Source organism: Myodes glareolus, chromosome 20 (genome assembly GCF_982192425.1).
Source record: "Myodes glareolus chromosome 20, mMyoGla1.1, whole genome shotgun sequence".
NCBI classification, from domain to species: domain Eukaryota; kingdom Metazoa; phylum Chordata; class Mammalia; order Rodentia; family Cricetidae; genus Myodes; species Myodes glareolus.
The window spans coordinates 7,045,655-7,055,726 of record NC_142045.1 but is presented as its reverse complement, the minus strand read 5'-3'; positions in this window follow the sequence as shown (position 1 = coordinate 7,055,726).

The window sequence follows — 10,072 nt, the reverse complement described above, 5'->3', positions numbered from 1 at the left end:
ACACCTAAAACTTATCATGCATGTCTGTGTCCAGTTTACACACACACACACACACACACACACACACACACACCTGACACCAGGACTTACTCTGCTACCTACTCTCATCCGCTTTGTTTCCTTGTTGACTATGATAGCTACCCTCTGAAGTGGCTTCTAGCGAGCCCCTCTTCTTCTTCTTCTTCTTCTTCTTCTTCTTCTTCTTCTTCTTCTTCTTCTTCTTCTTCTTCTTCTTCTTCTTCTTCTTCTTCTTCTTCTTCTCCTTCTTCTTCTTCTTCTTCTCTTTCTCCTCCTCCTCCTCCTCTTCCTCCTCTTCCTCTTCCTTTTCTTCTTCTTCTTCTCATGTTATCATAGAGACCATCTTCTGTCTTCAGGCACCCTAAGATGCAGGCAAAGGACCTGTAGCTCTGCCTCCAGTGTTAGCAGATTGACCTTCGGATTCCATTGCGTGTCGATGAAGGGGAGCAGCAAAGTGGTGTCGCATCACCTCGAGAAAGATTGTGACTTCCCTCCTATTCTCTTACCACTCACTCTCTGGCTCTTCCCTCCCTTTCCCTCTGCCTGCTCTGATGGCATGCACACTGTTCTGCTACCAAATGTCCCGATAAAGAAGTGATCAAAGCATGCACGGAAGGCAACATGCAGCCAGTTTCTAGCCAGAAGCCAAACACTGCCAACAGCAGCCATGCCATGGAGCTTGGGTCAAATTCATCCCTGTCCCACCTCCACACCCATGAAGCCTAGATGACCTCAACTTGGGAAGATATGTCTACCATTTCCTTGAGAGGAACCCAGAAGCCATGCCTTGACTCCTGACCCTCAGAAGAAAGTGTGTCTGGACTTATTTATTTATATGGGCTATCAGGTGTCTAGATCCCTGATATACACTTGAAAGACACTGAAGACATAAGAAAATGACCAAGCTAGGCCTGGGTTTGGTTCAGAAGAGATCAGAGTGGATGAGGAGGGGTTGATGTTTTGAACGTGAATCCCAACCAAGCAATTACTGGACACGCAGAAACACGCAGAAACGCTAGCTGCTCACAGCACAGTGAGAAAAAGAACTTGCAGAGGAGTGTGAACATCCTGTCTTTGAACAAACATACTTTTCTGAGTCTCCTTTACCAGAAACACATGGTCATGTCTTCCCAGTGTCAGGATTTAGTGAATAGCAATAAACTTGCAAGGTTCAGCCATTTCAATAGCAATCGTTTGGCAGATAATCCCACCTACCTTGATAACCTGGCTGTGATAACCTGTCCAAGGAGGAAACAATCTTAATGACTAACATAAGCTCTTTGGTCACACAGCACGCAGCAAATGTGTGTGTGTGTGTGTGTGTGTGTGGTATGTGTGTCTATAGGCATATATGTGTTAAACTCTTATGTCGCACAGTGGTGCAGGAGAATTGTCTGTATTCTGTCAATCATATTTTAAATAAATGCTGATTGGCCAGGCAGGAAGTATAGGCGGGAAAACCAGACAGGAAGTAGAGGTGGAGCAAAAAGAACAGGAGTATTCTGGGAAGCAGGAAGCTCCTTCCGCCATTCCTGCCCAGACCACCTAAGAAGTAACATATGAGCTGACCGCTGGAAAAGGTACTGAGCCACATGGCTAACACAGACAAGAATTATGGGTTACCGTAAGATGTAAGAATTAGTTAATAAGAAGACTGAGCTAATGGGCCAATCAGTTTATAACCTAACGTAGACTTCGTGTGATTTTCTTTGGGACTTGCCGGCTGTGGGGTACCAGGCAGGACGGAAGCCCCAACAAGCTGGCCCTCATGTTACAGCACAGCACACAGTAAATGTGTGGTGTGTGTGTGTGTGTGTGTGTGTGTGTGTATGTGTGTGCCTATGCGCATATATATGTTAAAGAGGCTGCAGCAGAGTGCAGAAGGTTTCAGAAGTGGTTGATTGAGTCTGTATAAGAAGATAACAGAGCAGACCAGGGCAGGGCGGGAGCGCCCGGAGTCAAGATGAGAGTGAAACTTCGGCATCCTTCCACAAGGCAGAAGGTTGGCGGAAGGTTGGCGGAAGGGCTCCAAGAGCAGGAAACAGGTGTGAAAATAAATCACTATGTATTATAAATGACACCCTTTGGTATTGTTTCATTAGCACAAACGCATGTTAATGACCTGGCTTATCCCAACTACTGAAGGATCCATGTGCATGTTTAGTATTTGATTCAGTGGGTTTTTAAGATGTGAAATAAGAGAAGCAGGGGAGTCGCCGGCTTCTGTTCAGTCAGTGTGACTCCACGTGCTGGGCTTGAACCTGGCTGGACCCAGCTCTGTGTGACTGCATTGTTGAAGAACTTTGCTTCCATTCTGAGATGTCGGTGGAAAGGTCGCATTTTACTTCACTGTTGTAGAGTATGTGATCCCGGAGTTGCAGTGACCAGTCTGTTCCTTCTGTCGTTTAAGGATTTTTAAATTGTTTGTTAAAGTATTAGAGCTAATGCGGGCAGCATGCACGCAGAGGTCAGAGGACAACTTTGTGGAGTTAGCTCTCTCTTCCCCCCATTATGTGGATTCTGGGGACTAAATTCAGCTCACCAGATTTGCATGTGAAGCATCTCTCCCTACTGAGCCACCTCACTATCTATATTTCACTACCATGAGTGAGAAGAATGTGCTCAGATGAAGTCTCACAGGTCACACACAAAAGTGTGTTTGCAGCTTTATTATTATTATTTATTATTATTATTATTATTATTATTATTATTATAACTTCTGAAAGATTTCCTTTGCCAATAACAGGTCCATGGGGCTGGGGAAACAGCTCAGAGGGTAAAGTGCAGGATCTGAGTTCAGATCCCCAGGACTCATGTAAATGCCAGGCAGGTGTGGCAGTCTGCCTGTAATCTGGGTGCTTGGGAGGCTGGGATGAGGGATCCCTGCAAGTTGGATAGACTAGCCCAATCAATGAGCTCTGGGTTCAGCTGAGAGAGCCTGTCTCAGCCTAATCAGTGAGCTCTGGGTTCAGCTGAGAGAGCCTGCCTCAACAAATCAACCGGAAAGCAACTGAGATGGAAGAAGTTACCCATCTCATGTTCTGACCCCTACAGACATATGCATGTACATTTGCATACACACGTAGCCACACTCAGTAAACGTGTATATGCACAAGCACACATACCACACCGTGCATCGACACATGCAAGTTGTGTTAAGATGTTAAAACAACTGGCAGAAATCCAAGTATATTTTGTTTTATTAGCATCTTATTCCAACAGAAGCTTTGAACTGTTCAAATGTCAGAGGGCTGGGGATAAAGCTCGCCAGGAGAGCTTGCCTAGCATGTACAGAGCCTTGGGTTTAACTTCCAGCACTGCAAAGTAAATGTTCCAATGTCTGGGTCACGGAAAAATAACTTTGGATATAGAACTGGAGTCTGCACAAGAACCACGGAAGATGCATTTGACAAAGCGGTTTTATCCAGGCCCATTCTCTTGATGAACTGTAATTAGACTACACAAGTTGTGTATCTGTTTAGAGACCTTGCTGTGTGCCTTTAATCCCAGCCACGTCATTACCACATACCTCAGTTTACGGGACTTCACTGGGGGACGTATTCCAAAGCTGCACTTTTCCCTCGACCTTTAAATCGTGCGCTTTACAGCCTGATGTAAACTTTATGAGGACTTTAAAATTTGTTTTTAAGATACTTTTCACCATTGTTAAATAAAATTCCCCTAAGATTTAATTAAAGGTTTCAGGGAACGGAGGGGGTAGGAGCCGTAAACATGCTCATAATAGAGATGCCTTCCCCATAAAGGAGGGAGAAAAACCCCAAACAAGCGGGAATCACATGGAATCCTGCTCACAGTGGCACTGGGACCTCTATGTACTGGGCCGGGCCCCTCGCCTACCCCCAGCATCGCCTATGACGTTCTCTTACAACGACTCTGTTGGTGGTGAATTTTTTTGTTTTCGTTTTCTGGGATACAGCTTTACTACCTAGCCCAAGCTGGCCTTGAATTTATAATTCTCCTGCCACAATCTCTTGAGTGCTGGGATTACAGAAGAATGCCACCATGCCTAGCTCTCACAGTAAATTCTAGAGATTTCCTGGCATAGTAGACGTCCAGTTATCCTCAAGAGATGGATCCTCAAGAGTTATCCTCAAGATCCCCAAAAAGTCTTTCTACCCATGGAGTGGTCCAGTTTTGGGGTCTCACTGCACCGCATTCATACTGCTGAGGCTTTGATTTTAGTCTCTTTGATTGAATTCAGATCTGAATTCAGGCCTACAGAACTGCAGAGGAAACCCAAAGTTTGTGGGGATGTTTAATATTAATGCAAAAAATGCATATTTTAAGATACAATTGTTTTTTTTTAACTAAAAGAGCTATTTTCAACCAAACTGTCTAAAAGAAATGGAGTGCACTTTGAACTACTATGAACAAGTTTCTCATTACATACTGACTCAGAAATACAGACTTTTTTAAAAGTAAAAAACTGGTTGGGACCGTGGCTCAGTCCATAGCATGCTTACTGTGTAGGAATAACCATCTGAATTAGATGCCCAGACCCCGCACTCACATAAAAAGCCAGCTGCATTGGCACACGCCTGTCTGTAATCCGAGAGTCATGAAGGCAGAAACAGAAGGATCCCTGGGACTTGTCAGTCAGCCAAATCAGTCAGCTCCGGGCTCTTCGAAAATTTATGCAATCTCTTATCTGTAATTCCCTATTGATGGTGATTGTTATTCCTTTGCAGTGCCTTTAAGGACTAACCACGCCCACTCTCACCCACTTCTGACCTCCTGGTCGCCATCTTAGCCTCTCTTCTATCTGTCTCTTGGCGTGTATACACGTGTCTTTGTCTCTCTCTATGTTTGTCTTTATGTCTCTCTGTTTTCCTCTTCTTTAAGTAATAAATGTCTCCCTCTTCTCTAAGTAATAAATGTTTAGCTTTATATATAGCCTTATGTCCATTTACTCTGCCGTCCACCGCATCCAGCCGCCTGACTCTGCCGCTCACCCAGGGACCCTGCACTGCTCTGGCAGCAGCCTCTGCCTGGCTCGCAGGCCGCTCGGGGCATCCCAACCTATCTTCTTTTTAAAGAACAAAAGTGATGGAAGACACCTAACGTTGACTTCCACATGTGCTTGAATATTTGTGCACATAAACCAGCTCATACCTGTGCCTCGGTCACATACACACGTGCACCCCCCACATACACACGTAGCACACCTCCCACACAATCTCTCCCAATGTCACAGAACCTCAATATGCTCGCTTGAAAGTGTCTAAATCAGGATTTATACATTTACAAGTTCTTTCCCATGAAACAAACCAAAACACCAAAGGGGTAAGGAAAACTGTGACCTTCACATTCCTTAGTGTTCTCCAGAGGCCCAGAACTCACAGAACAGACACACAGTCAAAAGTGTGTTGACTGTTTATACAATACAGGCTGAGTAATCCAACAATGACTGCCTCCCTCAGGAGAGGCTAAGAACCAGGAGTTTCAGTACACAGGTCGGATGTCTTGGCAGTCCCAACCTGGAGCTAGCTGAAGGCCTGGAGGATCTCTGGAGAGCTTCTTGTCTTCATATGTTGGAAGTCCAAAGAACATGGGTTCTGATGCCAGCAAAGGTAAGTACTAGACATGAAGGTAAAAAGGAAGGTTTGTCCCTTAGACTCTTCCACCTGGCTGCCAACAGAAGGTACCATCTGCATTTTGGATGGTTCCTCCTACTTCAAATAACCTGATTGACTTAGTTAGGGTTTCTGTTGCTGAGAAGAGACACCAGGACCACAGCAACTCTTATAAAGAAAACATTTAGCTGGGGTGGCTTGCTTACAGCTTCAGAGGTTCAGTCCATTATCACCATGGTAAGCAGCATGGTGGAATGTAAACAAACATGGTGCTGGAGAAGGAGCTGAGAGTTCTAAATCTTGCTGGAAACAGGAAAGGGTCAGAGTGTCACACCGGGCAAAGCTTGAGCAAGAGAGACCTCAAAGCCCGCCCCCACAGTGACACACTTCCTTCAAGGCCACACACCCTAGTAGCTCCACTCCCTGTGAGCTTATGGGGCCAATTACGTTCAAACTATTACATTATCGCATTCCACTCCCTGGCTCCCATAACCCTGTAATGCAAAATGCATTTAGTTCAACTTCAAAAGCCCCATAGTCTAGAACATTGTCAAACTGAGTTAAAAATTTAAAGTTCAAAGTTTCTTCTGAGATTCATGCAATCTCTTAACTGTAATTCCCTGTAAAATCAAAATAAAAAAGCAGGTCACATACTTCCAACATATATTGGCACAGGATATACATTACCATTCCAAAATTCAGGGAAGGGAACATAGTGAGGAAATCCTGGATGAAAACAAAACTGAAAACCAGCTGGGCAAACTCCAAATTCTGCATCTCCATATCTGATGTCAAAATGCTCTTCAGATCTCCAACCATTTTCAACCTTGTTGACTGCAACACACTTCTTTCTCTTAAGTGGGTTCTGTTCCCTGTTATCAGATTTCCTTGGCAGATATTCCATGGCTCTGGCATCTCCAGCATCTTGGGGTCTCCAAGGCAATCAAGGCTTACAACTTCACTGCTTCATGCAATGGCCTATTTAGGCTCCATTCAGGGACATCTCTGACACATGCCTGGTCTCAGAGATTTTTCTTAGATGCACAGGCAAATTCCATAACCTCTTTCTTCTATCCTTACCTCTAAAGCCAGAATCATGTGACCAAAGCTGCCAAGTTCTGCTGCTCACTGGGGCTGGAACATGGACTCCTTGTTCAACTACATCTTCACCAGCTTTCTGTACTTCACTGCCTAAGCTTGACTGCACCAAGCTTGCTCTGGCCTCAGACTCAGAGATCTGCCTGCCTCTGCCTCCCCAGCACTAGGATTAAAGGTGTGCCCCACCACACCCAGCTCTAAGCTTTTCTTCAATTCCTTTTCTCAAGTTGGGAACTTAGCTGAGTGGGATCTTGCCCTAAGGTTAACACTCCATTTCATCTTTTAATCCATTTATCTCCTTGAACACAGAATTTAGCTCCCTTCTACTCCCTGGTGCTCTTTCTCTCCTCAAAATTTACGTTTTGTAATTTACCCTGCTCAAATTGCTCCTTTTCATTATCAATCTTCATTAGAGTTACCACTAACAAGCACACAACAGACTAGACTGTTTTGAGATTTCCTGTGCCAATGGAATTAATAGAAAACTCTTCACTTTAGCCTCAGGCAGACTCTTTGGACAAAATGCAGTCACTTTCTTCACCAAAATATCACAAGAGCAATCTCTAGGCAACATACTAAAATTCTTCTCCTTTGAAACCTCTTGAGTGGGCCCCCCACCCAGTTCAAATAACTCTCAGCACCATTGTCTTCCATGCTCCTACTAGTACGGCGGAGTGGCATTTCACTTGTATTTTAATAAATAAAGCTTGCCTGAGGATCAGAAAAGTAAACAGCCACACTGGCCAGCCTTGTAGACCAGGTGAAAATGACACACACCTTTCATCCAGTAGCCACACTAGCTTGCCATAGAAACGCCCTTAATCCCAGAACTAGAGAGGATTATAAAACAGGAAGAGGGGCTGGAGAGACGGCTCAGAGGTTAAGAATACTGACTGCCCTCTTCTAGAGGTCCTGAGTTCAATTCCCATGTGGTTACATGGTGGCTCACAACCATCTGTCATGAGATCTGGCTCCCTCTTCTGACCTGCAGCATACATACAGTACAGAACACTGTACACATGATTAATAAACAAATCTTAAAAAATAAAATAAAATAAAACGGGAGGAGACCGCTCTCAGGCTCAGTCTCATTCTGAGATTCCTAGAGGCAGGATCACCATTTTCAGACTGAGGTCAAGGTAAGAGTCAGTGGCTGGCTGGTTTGCTTTTTGGGTCTTCAGCTTGCACTCCAATTTCTCTGAGTTTTTATTAATCGTGCTGCAATACGGCCTACTAAGCAGCGCTTGGAGTGTCCGCTGCCTTTCTAATCCATAGCAGCAAAGTCCAAATTCCTCCAAACAGAAACAAGATATGGCTCATCACAGTTATCCCCACTCCTGGTACTGCTGTGAAGAGACACCATGGCCATGGCAACTCTTATAAGGAAAGCATTTAACTGAGGGGGCTCGCTCACAGTTTCAGAGGTTCAGTCCCTTATCACCATGGCAGCAAGCATGGCGGCACGCTATGCACGGCAGGGGCGGTGCTGGAGAAGTAACTGAGGCTAAGTCCTACATCTCACAGGAAATGGTGTGAGGGCCACACTGAGCAAAGACCGAGCAAGAGAGACCTCAAAGTCTGCCTACACAATGACGTACTTCCTCCAACAAGGCCACCCCTCCCAATAGTGCCACCCCTTATGAGCATATGGGGCCAATTACATTCAAACCACGGTAGTGATCACGACAATCACATACAGGTATACCCCTCAGCTTACCTCTTAGTTGAGTCCAGATCCTGTCACGTTGAAAAGCAAGATTACACCCCCCCCAGTCTTCCTGAAGACCTGCCAAGGTTTAGAATTAACAAGATCCTGCTAGACACCATGGGTATACATTAACAAGATCCTGCTAGACACCATGGGTATACATTAACAAGATCCTGCTAGACACCATGGGTATACGTTACCTGCTACTGGGTCCCCCTCCCCCCATCAGGTATCGGTTTTGTTTTCATACCTTATATTCAGGAAAACTAAAGAAAAACAATTAGCATTTAACAGGCCACACTACTCTGATTATACAAAAAACATAGCTAAAAACAGTTGGAATTAGTTCTTTTTCATGTTTAAGAATATTTATATATATATATTTTTCTTTTGCGTGCTTGCTTCTCATGTTTTGGACAAAGAATATAGAACATAGTTTAGTCTGAAAGTATTGACAAAGAGAATTAACTATATTTAATTAATAGTGGTGACCTAGAAAGACTTTGGGGATTGTGAATGTTTAATTATCCCTGTTTTCAAACGGAGTAAACAGGCGATGGAAAGGCTGGAAATACTGAGTAGATTCTGAAGGACACAGGAAGCCCCCATAATGAAGTTCTGAGTGGCTGCTGTCCCCATTTTACAGAGGAAGACACGGGTACAGAGAGGCCACAGGTGAGCGGCAGACAGGGCAGGCAGGAAGGCAGGGAGAAGCAGGCCAGGCCTTCTGCCTACCCTCCCGCTGCTGTCACTGGGCCTAAACCCCCAGAGTGCATTGGTATTGTGCTGCAGTGACTTACCCTGACTTGGGTCCATGTGGTGATAGGGGAGTTCAGTCAATCACATTCTGTTCGTGGGGCGTGTCGCCCTTAGGCTAAAGTTTACCGATAAACCACTAGCGCTCTTGCTCTCCCTCTCTCTCTCTCTCTCTCTCTCTCTCTCTCTCTCTCTCTCTCTCTCTCTCTCTCTCTCTCTCCTGGCTCCTGCATCCTGACGGATCGTTTGGATTCTGGTGTAAGCTGGTGTAAGTCTTACTTCTGTTTATTAAAGCTGTATATTTTGTATTAAGATAATCTGGGGACTTTTCATTACCGATTGCCCTGCGGCATCAATGTGGCTGTACGCATTCTCTTTAGCAGCTCCATCACATGGACCAGACCTTAGCCCTCCTCATCATCCTGCTAATCCCCACCCAACACCCTTCACTTGACCATAGCAGCCCCTTCTGGATAATTTTATGCATAGATTAACATTAGTTTCTTCCTGCACTTGAGGAAAACCCCTTCTTCTTTAGGTTCCTAAGGCACTGATGAAGGTGGCCTTCTATGTCCTTCTGCTGTGACCCTCTAGACCAGTAGGCCCAGCCACCCCAGTGACCTACCTCAGGGGTTTTACTTTTACTGTCTCCACTGCGAACCTGTGCCCACTGACCACGGCACATCCCTTTCTTGAGGTTAAAGTTTTTACCTCAAATGCACCCCAGAGACTTTCCCTGACGACTTCAAAGGGGCTGCTGCCCAATGCTCTCATGCCAGCACATGTCCTAGTGACCCTGAGAGCACCAACGGTCTCAGTCCTTGAGTGTTTTCAGCCCTGTTTTGCTTCTAGGAGGCAGCAGTACAGCGGAAGGCATCTTGTCCTTCACAAGTTCTGC